The 9,711-nt window shown below is 37.3% G+C and overlaps 1 pseudogene; it reads left to right on the top strand.

The window, feature by feature from the left end:
- Positions 1-2,349: 2,349 nt before the first annotated feature.
- LOC149237728 (amino acid permease 3-like) lies at positions 2,350-3,453 on the top strand (annotated as a pseudogene).
- The last annotated feature ends 6,258 nt before the right edge of the window (positions 3,454-9,711 follow it).

The raw sequence follows: 9,711 nt of genomic DNA, 5'->3' as shown, positions 1-9,711 counted from the left end.
ATTTTGTGGATGACAATTTGTGTTTGAAGGCATAATACTATGCAAGTCAGGCCACTTTGTGTCAGTTGTAGTTAACGTGAAAAACAAAGTTGGGCAACCCAACTAGGTTATCATGTTAGTGAGTTCAGAATGACACTTTGTCTAATATTCCCTTGTAACCCTAAAAGTAAAACCAAAATACATTAATTTCTTAGCAAATTTATTGATGGTAAGATCACTGAGTTGTTGATACAACTCTTAAACAACTGCAAGTGCATTTTCATGAATATTATTCTTCGAAAAAATAAAGTTGTTCCCAAATGCAATAGCACATAATCATATTCAAAAAGAAATATCAAAACCAAGGATGGATTCAAATATTTGATCATAATATCTAAGTATATGTAAACCATATTCGTGAATTTCAATGTTACAAAACGTTACAAATATGTGGATGCAACCAATTAGCTTCACTAGTGGGGAAAAGATTCGGGTATGCAATGTCTAGCAACCCTTCAAAATTATATTTGTTGATGGGAGATGAACCAATATCTAGCCAATCCAATCGTTCATCCAGTGTAGAATCTCCATTTTCATTGTGTTGTATCCCATCTTTTGGGCAAAGGATGAAAGCTTTGCAGTTGATGGGTAACTCAAATTTTAGACAAAAATATTCAAGATGAATATGGTAGGCATAGAAATCCAAATTTTCATTGTCAATATTAATGTTAATATTATTCCAAAATTTATTTGGTATATGGTCCAGGTGAATTATATGGAATATGCAATTGTAGAATGCTTTTACATTCTGGAAAACGTATTGAAAGAAATATCCAATGACGATGGAAGATTATGGGTGGAAATGATCGTTTTTGACATAAAAAGCAATCTTCATGGAGTGACTATTCTTGTTGATTTTTAACTGAGGAAGCTACATCTTGTGCTCTTAAGAGTCACTTCACTAACTTCCTATGAGAATTGTGCATTGTGAGATATGCCATGCTCTAAACAGTGTCTTGCATGTAAACCGAATCCAAAATCAAAGAGAGAGTCATGAAAGCACCACATGGGGATCTTCAGTCATGCTTAGAAATGGCAAAGGTTTCATATATAATAGCATTTGTAGCTTCAGTTGAAGGTTCCAGTGAAAAAGTTAAGCACAAACATTATATTGACCATTGAAGGCTAATGCTTGTCTATGTTTCGAGCTCAGGGTTTGCCAAGTACCGTTGTCTTGGTTATTTATTTTCCTTTTGATTAGAATAAGAAATAGGATGCTAAACTAGCAAATGGAATTTAAATAACCTAACAAGACACCCAAAATCTATATTGTGCCTTCTTGACACTCATATTTCGGTTGTCATTGATCCCATGCTATACATTGGAATGTTATTTAGCATGTTTGCATGGCATGTTGGAGATCACTATTTGTACAGTGTAAATTATCACCATTGTGGTTCATCGAAGACATGATATGGTATCCTTGGCTATGCTCCTCATGATTTCGAAATTGTAGATAGGGAACATGTTTATGATATGGAATTTCTCTTAGATGGAGAAGAAGGCACATTGTATGATTTTCTTATAGGGAATACAACAATGTTCCCTCCAAATATGTTATCTAATCACGGAGTTCCTATTTTCGAAGCCATGAAAACCTGATGAATTTGTCATCACTTTCCCTCAATCTTACCATGCGGGTTTTAGTCATGGATTCAGTTGTGGAGAGGCTATGAACTTTTCTATAATTGATTGGTTTCCAATTGGGGAGGAAACATGTAAACATTACGAATTTCTTAACAGGATGGCATTTTTACCTCCCGTGTAAAGAAAAAATGAACCTTTCCAGGACTAGGTTTTCTGAAGAGAGTAGGAATTAAACTAGGAGCATAGACAAGTATTTAACTGGCACACACAAGTACCTCTCATTGTTGGCTCTAAAAGTGCTATGTTATGTGGAATATATTATTTTCCAATGCAATACCCATCCAATGTGCCTCAAATCATGCTAGGGAGATAAGAGAATGTAACTATGGTAGCATACACACTGTCATTGTAAGAGAGGATTTTATGAAGATGGTTTCCGTAGCACAAAAAATTGAATTGGATGAAGGAATTCTCAATGAAGCATGGGTAGAGCTTCTTGTAAGAGATCATATTAAAATAAATGACTTTGATTCTGAAGAAAATTTTCTTAATTTTGATGACTTTATGGATATCATTGGGGATTACCACTAAAGGGATGTATGCAGTTAAGTAAACTCCTAGAATAACATGTATGTCTGTTGTAGGAACTCTTAAAGAAAAATTTTGGCAAGCTCTACCGTTCCATTAATTTTGAAGGCCCACCTTTGAAATCTACGAAAGTAAATGGTGGAAATATGGCGATTAAACTGTTTTCATGAAAAAGGGAGGGAATCGCCTTTCCATATATCAAAAAAATTGTACATGGCAATTTTTGGGGCAGTCCAAGTGTTTCTCTCACAGATTCCTAATTTCAACAAAATATGGTGGTTGTCAACACTTACAGTTGTAATGTCTCTTACATATTCATTTATTGGACTTGATCTAGGAATCGGCAAAGAGACAGAGAAAGGTCATTCTCATGGTAGCTTAGGAGGAGTGGGGATTGCGGGTATCCAAAACTCAGTTGATAAAATTTGGACTGTCTTTCAAGCTCTTAGGAATATTGCATTTTCTTATTCATTTCCAATAATTCTAATTGAGATATAGGAAACTGTAAAATCTCCACCAGCAAAGAACAATACAATGAAAAAGGCACCATTAATTGGCATTATGGTGACCACCATAATTTACCTATCTATTGGTTGCGCTAGTTACGCAGCATTTGGAAACCATGCTCCTAACAATCTCCTAACAGGATTCAAATTCTACAACCCATTTTGGCTCGTGGACATAGCCAACATTTGCATTTTCATTCACATGGTGGGCGCTTACTAGGTGTTCTTCTAGATTCTGTATGCATTCATGGAGGAATGGGGCGCTAATACATGCACCAAGAGCTTCAACTGCCTCATCCAAAATGAATACAAATTGCTTATCCCAAAATTAGGAGAGTTTAAACTCAATCTATTTCGATTGGTGTGGAGGAATTATTTTGTGCTTTTTGTTATAGTCATGTCAATGGCTCTTCCCTTCTTCAATGCCATCATGGGTGTGCTTAGAGCTATATCATCCTTCCATCTCATCGTTTATTTCCCCATACAGATGCACATAATCCAAACTAGCCATCATGGGTGTGCTTAGAGCTATATCATCCTTCCATCTCATCGTTTATTTCCCCATACAGATGCACATAATCCAAACTAAGCTACGACATTCGAGGTTCAAGTGCGTGACCCTGCATCTGATCTGTATATTGTGCTTATTAGTGACAACGAAAACACTTGTGGGTTCTATAGCTAGTGTTGTGGAGTTATTCATAATTACACTCCATTTAAAACGAGGTATTGATTGATCACTTTTGACCAATATTTTTGTGTAAATTGTTAGTTCCCATCACCAAACCCAAGAGCACAATGATCAAAGGATCTCGACAGTTTATGTGGTTCCGCAAGGCAGTTTTCTTAAACCACCCATCTAAATATCAACAACTATTAATCCTTATGACATCCCTCACTACTTCCATAAACTTCTAAAGTGCATCCAGGGAATGGTATTTGGTTTGCAAAATTACATGTGGTTTTATAAATGAACCCAGGATTCAGTCAAAAGGCATATTGATTCATGCCTACACGTATTTCGAGTGCCACATATTCATGTGAACTAAGCCTAGTCAAAGGCTGGAAACACATAATTGTATTAGGCATATTGTATTAATATCATAAAGGGATATATATATATATATATATATATATAAAAATAATTATTTGTAACTCCCTCATTAAAGAACCTGTTCAAGAAGAGGTAGTTTGGAAACTATTTGAGAATCAATTTTCGAACTAATTATAACAATTAGACAATTAGGGCTAGCACCAAGAATAAAAGACCAGAAATGAGACATTAGAAGGGTTGTGAGTTCAGCCTTCTTCATGATTGGATATTGTAAACCAAAAATATTTTTGAAACCTGAATATTATATTGTAGTTTGGTTCCAGTTATGGGAAGTTGCAACCATTATTTTTCTTCTCATGTATCAGTATTCATTCATGCATTTTCTTCTCCTGGATAGTGTAAGATGCATTTGGTTCTCCAGTTTAATTTTTAATGAATTTACTTAATTTGACTCATGATAATTAATCTTGAAGCCCTTAATGGGCACTCCACATCCAGGAACCTCATTCACATTTTCTTAGTCTTACATTATTCTTTCTGCAATAGTCTAAATTCATATTCTTAAGTGCCTAGTTTGGACTGTGTTCTCTATTCTTCTTCAACCCATTCATCTAGTCCAACATTTTGTAAATCTTAGAGCCTCTGGCCATTATGCTTTGGAAGTCTAAGGTTTCAGAACTAGAACTTTTGGTTACAAGCATCCATGGCCTGTAATTCGAGCCACTAATTTTAATTATTTTTATCTAATGTCAAAATGTCTTAGGAACTGGTTCCCCCACATCTAGGAACTGTCTCCTTAGGAACAACATTTTTTCACGTTGTTTTCAGTGAACAGAGACACACATTTATTTTTCCCTGGGCTTTTCCTTGTAGTCATTTATTTTATAATGAGAAAATAAAGTGTCTAGGCTGAGTGTCTCACCAATAAAGCAGTCTTGGCCCCTAAAAGTCATCATACTAGGTTTGATACCTCATACCAAAAATCTCTTGTCCTTTCTGATCTAGATAAATTAGTTTCTTGAAGGGTTTGGAAACAAAAATCCAGAGTAACTCCAAACCCTACCTTATCAGCTCATGGTACTAGTTCTGTTTCTAAATTTCCAAGGATCTATCATTCAAAAGAAGTTGTAAAGAAACTTGACTTTTCTCAAGGAAGATTATTTTCTGCTCAAAACATTTTTCCAAAACCCACATTAGAAGGAGAATCTTTTGAGTTTGTGTCCTTTTATTTTCTAGAGATTGAAGAAATCAGAATAGTTGATTTATCAGTTTTACATCAGGCTATCACTATTGTCAGTCAACCAGTTCCTATTTCTATTCTCCCACCTCAGCCATTTGTATTTCAAGTATGAAATTATTTTGTTACCCTCCTAAATCAAAATATGGCAATTCCAGCTTTTCTTTTAAATAGATATGCACCATCAAATATTCCTCAGCCAATGAATGGTATGCCTCAATATTATCTCAAGTTGTTACCCAAGGTCATAGGGGAAGATGAAGTAACAATAGAAAAGCATGTTTCCTCTTTTTGTGTTTTTTCTAAGAATTTAATTGTTGAATATTTGGATGTAGTAATGAAATTATTTGTACAGTCACTGGATGGAGAAGGAAGAAAGTGGTTCAAAATACTTCCTGCTAATTATATAAATACTTGGGAAGAATTAGATCATTTCTTTACACAAAGATTGGGTGAAAATAAATATCATAGTTATTTTCTGACTAAATTTAATGCAATTAAAATGAAACTAGAGGAAGATGTAACTGAATTCATCAAAATATTTAAAAATTTGTATAATAGTTTTCCATCAGAAATAAAACCGCCACCTTTAGGAGCATTTGAATCTGACTTTGGTTTCACTTTGAGGGAGAGGAGATCTCCTAATTTAGACCAAATCCAAACTGATGCACTAGAAATTGAAGAAAATGTTCCTATTGCATGGAAGATTAAATCAAAAATATCAAATTGAAGATAAGAACAAAGGAAAAGAAGAGGTGAAGGTTGCTAGTTAGCCTAAATATTCTCATGAACAGAAACTTGATGAAATGACTAAATTCATTAGGAATTTGTCTAATAAACTTGTGAAACTGGAATTAGAAAATAAAAACCCTCCTAGGCATAATTGCATAGAAAATATGATCTTAGGTCAAGGAAGAGATCAAGAATTCAAGATAGTGCAGAGGGAAAAATCAATCAGATAGTTCAACAAAGAAGAAGTTGCAGGAAGGAGAAAAAGTTGCAGGAGAGAGAGAAAAGAAGAAGTTGCGGGAAGCAAAACAGAATTTGCGGGAGATAGAGAAGAAGATGAAGGAAGAACAAGAGTTGAGGAGGAGAGAATGAGATGAGAAGAAGAATCAGGAAGAAGAAAAATATTAAGGCGTGATGACATAGGAAAAAACACTGATACAGGTTGATGAACCAGAACAACCAACAGCGGAGGAGGAGGGCGAAAACATGCATGATCGAGAGTTGCTCAACAGATTGAAAAATTGATCGAAATGACACACATGGAGTTGGAACAGGAGTTGTAGCATGAATATGTTGACCTGATGTCGAGAGCACCATGATTCATCCCTTAGTCTCCACCACCTCTAGTAGTAGAGTTGGCCCCAAGCGAGCAAGGAGATGTTATTCTCCTTGATGATGATCTGGTCATGGATGTGTACAATCTATCTTTCGATGAGTTCCAGAAGAGGATTGTGAGAGCATGGAGGAAGCATTTTCCAGATGATCTTGATTCAGCTGCATTCATCAATGAAAGGGTGATAGTGTCAAGATACCAGGAAGCATCCAACTGCCATTGTCGAAGCCAACTTGTCCTATGCAGGAGAAACAAGATCAATTGTTCAGTATTTGACGGCCGACAATGAGCAACTAGAAAATAATTTGTAGGCTGTCAGGCAAGAGGAAAAATGTAGAAAATGTGTGATAGGTTAACCCAATACTGCAATATAAATCAAAGCAGAATACTATAACCTACTTCTACTATCAATTTGCGGAAGCTTAAAGATCGAGCTAAACAATATAACCAAAAGAAGAAGAATAAATGGCACAATACACATGAAAATACTTTGGGGAAAACCTCAGCTAAAAAACCCTATACTATTGTATTATCATACATGGTGGAAATACATAGGAATTATACAAAGCCTTAGCTCTCACAGCTAGCCAGCTCTCAGTACAATCCTCACAGATGCTCATAGGAAATATTGGCTTCTCTCTAGCCTTCCTCTCTACCCTCCAAGCTCCTATTTCCTTGTGTTGTTCCTTCTGGATGATTAGCCTATTACCAAGTGGATGATCAAACCTTCAAAACTACACAATCCTCAAGGATGAATCCTTGACTGCATTCATGAGTTTTCTCCATGAGAAAACACATGCAACTGATAGTACATTATCCTTGAACATTAATCTCAATTGGTTCTTTCTCAAATAGACATGCATGAGTTTCTGATGAGAAAATCTTCAGTTAACTGGAGTAGCACTAGTTGAGTGCATTAATGCATCAAATGATTGTTAACTCACTATTATTTCCTCAAACAGTTTGGAACTAATTTAACTGGACTTAACTTAGTAAATTGAGTTAACTAATTAGAACTCAAATATAACTCAATCTATCTCCTTAAATTAAGGGATAACTCTTGCATGACTTCAGAGAGACTTCTAACTTGAATTTCTCCAACTAATTAATTTAAAATTAATTAATTAATTATTTCCAAGTAGTTGTTAAGACTAAATTCGATTTTAATTCACAATTTAATTCAAGGACAAATTAAATTGGAATATTCTTGTTGCCATATTTCAACACTCCCTCTCAACAAGAAAGGGATTGTCTTCCGCCTCGATCCTTTCTCTATGGAACTCGAATTTACACTTTGACAATGCCTTTGCCAAAATATGAGCATCTTTCTCCTCTGTCGAATTATACTGTAGCAACATGATCCTCCTCACTACACAATCTCTGAGATGATGATGCCAGATGTCGATGTGCTTGGACCTATCATGAAATACTGGATTCTTAGAGAGCTTGATACAACTCTGATTATCACAATAGATCACAGTTGGATCCATCCTCTAATCAAACAAACCAACTAAGATTTTCCGCATCCAGATGGCCTCACATGTTGCCTAACTTGCAGCCATGTATTCTTCCTCTGCCGAGTTGAGTGCAACTAATCTCTGTTTCCTGTTGTACCAAGAAACTGTCGCTGACCCAAGGTTGAAAATCCCTCCATATGTGCTCTTCTGATCTGATGGACTCCCTTCCCAATCTACATCAGTGAAGCCCTATAGCTTCACTCCCTCTATCCGTCTGTACCATAATCCATACTGAGATGTGCCTCTAAGGTATCTCAATACATGCTTTGCCACCTTCCAAAACGTTTTGGTAGGTTGAACCATCGATTGACTCAGATGGTTCACTGCATAGCACAAATCTGTTCATGTGTTCACTAAGTACATCAGTGAACCCACAAGCTACCTTACACAGTAGCCTCTACCACTTCTCTTGAAGTAGCAACCTCCTTCCTCCAGTTACATGCTAGAGGAGTCTGCATGGGCTTACACTTCTCCATGTGGAATCTCCTGAGTATCTCATTGGCATACTTGCCATGAGACACAAACAACTCCCTGTCCTTCTGCCACACTTCCATGCCAAGGAAGTAATGCATGAGACCCATGTCTTTCATCTTGAATTCTCTTGAAAGGTCCTCCTTGAAAGACACGATCAACTGATCACCACCAGTCAATATGAGATCATCAACATAAAGTACGATGATCAACAACTTACCTTTCACCATGATGTGGTACAAGTTCACATCCGCTTCACTATTTGTGAAGCCCAACCTAGTGAAGTAGTTGTATGTCCTGGTGTACCAAGCACGAGGTGCTTGCTTCAGCCCATACAATTCTCTCTTGAGTTGGCACACGTGCGACTCATGATCGAAGGTCTCAAAACCTTCTGGTTGCTCTATGTACACCTCTTCCTCATTTGGCCATTGAGGAATGCAGTCTTCACATCCATCTGATGGATATTCCAACCCATCTGTGCTGATAGTGCCAACATAGATCTGATAGATGAGCACCTTGTGACAAGAGAAAAATTCTCATCATAGTCAATCCCCTCGACCTGTGAAAATCCACGGGAAACAAGTCTTGCCATATGCTTCTCACACTACCATCAGTGGCTTGCTTTACCTTGTAAATCCAATGGGAACTCACAATTGACTTGTTCTTCGGTCTCGGAACCATGTCCCAAAAACTGTTACGAACTATGGAGTCATACTCCTCCACCATAACATCAACCCAAATCAACTGCTACACGGCTTCCTCAAAGGAAGATGGCTTGGTCTCAACACATTCCCTAGCAAGGGACATGTATCCAGTGTACCTCTCAGGTGACCTCCTCTATCTGCGCTGAGAAGATGGTGCTCCCACATTCTCTCTCGCATCCTCCAACAATCTGTCAGCTTCTCTTGTGCGCTTCCGTCCATCTCTGGAAGACTCTGCTTGAGTGGATGTCTCCACTCCTGGAACCTCTGCATGCACTTGCTCCGCTTCAATCTGAGGCTCCTCCTCCTTAGGAACCAATAGTTCCTCCACAGCCTGTAGTTGGAGCTCCTTCTCAAGGGAAACTTGCATTGCCTTCTGCTCATCAAACTTGAGATCTCTGCGAACCACTATCCTCTGACTAGTAGGCAAGTACACCTGATAGTTGTGAGGTGTATCAATGTACCCCACAAATATCCCCAACTCTACTGTCAGTTCAAGCTTCTTCCGTGCATCCTTTGTCACATGGAAATAAACCGGTAAGCCAAAGATCCTGAAGCGACCCACATTTGGTCTCTTATGGGAGAAATCTTCCTTTGGTGTCTCCATCCCAAGTATGTGATGTGGGATTCTATTCTACAAATAGACCGCTGTGTTGCATGCCTCAGCCC

Source organism: Pinus tabuliformis, chromosome 8 (genome assembly GCF_031772625.1).
Source record: "Pinus tabuliformis cultivar Carrire ecotype Pingquan chromosome 8, CPIR1, whole genome shotgun sequence".
Lineage (NCBI taxonomy): Eukaryota > Viridiplantae > Streptophyta > Pinopsida > Pinales > Pinaceae > Pinus > Pinus tabuliformis.
This window is presented reverse-complemented; position numbering and strand designations above follow the sequence as displayed.